This window comes from Lactuca saligna, chromosome 2, assembly GCF_052625555.1.
Source record: "Lactuca saligna cultivar CGN05327 chromosome 2, ASM5262555v1, whole genome shotgun sequence".
In the NCBI taxonomy this organism is placed as follows: Eukaryota; Viridiplantae; Streptophyta; class Magnoliopsida; order Asterales; family Asteraceae; genus Lactuca; species Lactuca saligna.
This window is the reverse complement of record NC_136418.1, coordinates 152,006,124-152,009,352: the sequence shown is the minus strand read 5'-3', so window position 1 is coordinate 152,009,352 and position 3,229 is coordinate 152,006,124.

Here is a 3,229-nt window from a genome sequence, read left to right as displayed (position 1 = left end):
TTGGAAAAAGATGGGTGTACAAAAACAAACGTGATGCATCCGGTGCGGTCGTGTGAAACAAGGCAAGATTAGTTGCTAAGGGGTATAGTCAACTGGAAGGTGTTGACTATGATGAAACGTATGCCCCCCTAGCCAAGATGGAATCAATACGCATCTTCTTAGCGTATGCGGCACACAAAAATATCAAAGTACATCAAATGGATGTAAAAAGTGCTTTCCTGAATGGTGAACTGAAAGAAGAGGTTTACTTGCAACAACCTCTAGGCTTCGAAAGTCAAGATTTCCGAAATTATTGTTTCAACCTTGAGAAAGCAGTCTATAGTCTTAACCAAGCATCGAGGGCTTGGTATGAGACTCTCTATGAGTGTCTTGTCATGTCCGGATATAAAAGAGGTGTGATTGATTCCACATTATTCAGAAAGGCAAATGGTAATCAACTTATGCTTGTCTAAATCTATGTAGATGATATCATATTTGGATCAACAGATCAGGGTTTGGTGGATGAATTTGCAAAGCGCATGACCAGCAAGTTCCAAATGAGCATGAATAGAGTGATTAATTTCTTTCTAGGACTCCAAGTGAAACAAGCACATCAAGGGATAATCATTCATCAAGATAAGTATACCTCTGAACTGCTGAAGAAATACGCAATGGATAATTGTTCCTCAACCAAGGTTCCTATGGCCTTCGGATATAAGATTTCTGTTGTCCCTTCCGAAGAATCAGTGGACCAAAAAACTTATAGAGGAATGATTGGTTCTTTGATGTAACTCCCCGTAAGTAGACCATATATTGTCTTCGCAAAGGCTTATGTGCCAGTTACCAAGCCGATCCCAAAGTTTCGCACTTGACCGCAGTCAAGAAAATCTTCAGATACTTGAAAGGAAGCACGGTATCAGCCTCTAGAATCCTACAGGGAACGACTTCAGCCTTCAAGCCTTCATAGATGCGGATCATGCCAGATGCAAATTAGATAGAAAAAGTAATTCCGGTGGCTGTTAATTTCTTGGAGGAAGACTGGTTACCTGGTCTTCACAGAAACAAAATTGTGTTTCTTTCTCTACCGCAAAAGCTGAGTATGTAGCCACAACTAGCTGCTATTCTCAAGTCTTAAGGATGAAAACCCAACTGATGGACTACATATACAGAATGTTGCAGATACCAATTTATTATGACTGAGAGTATGCTATATCGATTTTCGCAATCCTATTCACCACTCGAAGACGAAGCACATTGAACTTCGGTACCATTTCATCAAGTACCACATTCTCAAAGGTAACATTGAACTAATCTTTGTTCCAAATCATGAAGAGTTGATGTATTTACAAAGGCACTTGATGCAACAAAACTTAAATTTTTTCTAGAAATGTTAGGGATGATGAATCCAGACCCTTAATTCTTTTTAAATTGCTAGCTATCACAATCGAATCTCTGAAGAATATGCTTATTTCCTTTTCAAAACAAAGCTCTTGAAGCATTCTCTTCACTACAGTTCTAGAAACATATATCAATCATATGTTCATATGGTATATCTTGTATACCACAATTACATATGATCCATATATTCTTTGGGTCCATAATTCCTTTTATTTCTAACTATTTGATCAAGTGTTCTAGTTCAAGCTACCGCAGTCATCCATGTCTTAACTGAAGTCTCATTTCATTGCCTTCCACCGCAATGAAGAATGTATCTGCAATGGTGAATCTACCCGCAGTCAAATTAAATGATAACTGCGTAAATTCCCAGAACTTTGTGTGCTATTTAATGATCTTCATTGAATAAAAATTATTCATTAAATATTCAATTAAAACATTTGTTTTGTAGCATACACCGTTTCAGTTCTTTTCAAAAGCACTTTTTGTGTCAGACCTACTTTAGGTTAAATGAAAAATAAATCTTTTTCCCATAAAAGAAATCTTTTAAGAAATCTTTTTCCTTAAACTGTCAAATCTCTTTGCCCCCAAGATGCCTAATTCATTCCAAGTTCTACCTTTATTCAATGGATTAATACCCATCACCACACGTTCTCCAAACGTGTGATAATGGGCCTGACATTTTATTAAATGCCTTTTTTTTTCAAAAAACAAAAAAACAAAAATTTCTTTTTGATTAATTTTTATTTGTGGCTGATAGTGGTTAAAACCCAAGGGGTTTTACCATTAAAAGAAGTAGATAAGGTAAATCCAATACTCGTTTGAAATCCGAAACTATATAAATTATTTTCCCTCCCAATAAAGGTTTACGTTTTCTGAACCCTACGACAATCTTCATCCTCTTCATCTTCTTACACTCAAATTTTCTGCAAGTTCTTAAAAAATTTTAAAAATGGTGAAATCTGGTATTTAGAAAAAGCAATCAAAATCATCTGGTTGAGTGCAACCAACTGGTTCTGAATCAACCACAAGACATCAATCACCAACGATAGCCTCAAGCAATTTTAGGGGTATTTTTGAAGATCATCCTTCATACAAAGAATCAATTCGACTGATGATCAAGTTTCTATCATCCCATCCATTATTTGGAGCATTCAAGTCCTTCACTGATGTGGTTCCTCTTTCCACTTTGTTCAAATGTGCATTCTCTGCATTTCGCCCAAACTCAAACCCTCAAGAAGTTCCTCTGAATTTGTTTGATGATTCTTTTGTCATTCTGACTAAAGCCAAGTTCTTGGAAGCAATTAATCTTTATGTTCTTCCTTCAACAAGAATCTACTCTCCAAGTGCCAATCGCATCACCTGAACCCTGTACCAGATAGGTTATCAAAAAAAGCTTAAAGGGATTGGCGAATTCAAGAAGAATCAATTGCCTGTTGTTTGGCAATTTGTTTTCCATTTTGTCATCTTCAGTCTCTCTGGCCGAACTGGAGGCACAGATAACATGGGTCTGAAACTGCTAGAAATCATGTGGAGTATCTTCACAGACAATGCTGTGAACTACGTTCGATATACTATGGAAAGATTTTTTTACAATATGTTCCCAAGGAGAACCCAAGAGAAGATCCAACTAAGCTTACGTTTGCATGTTTCTGGTCTCTATGCATCTCAGATCTACACAAGGATGCAAGACTTGATATGGGTGCATACATCAATCTCTTCGCCACCCATAGTCTAAAAAGGTACACTCTCTCAAAAGATCAATCAATTTTTGTACCACTTAGGAGACTTCCTATACATATTTTGAAGACCATTGGACTTGAAACAAGAGAAGTCACTGATCACATGGAGGCTA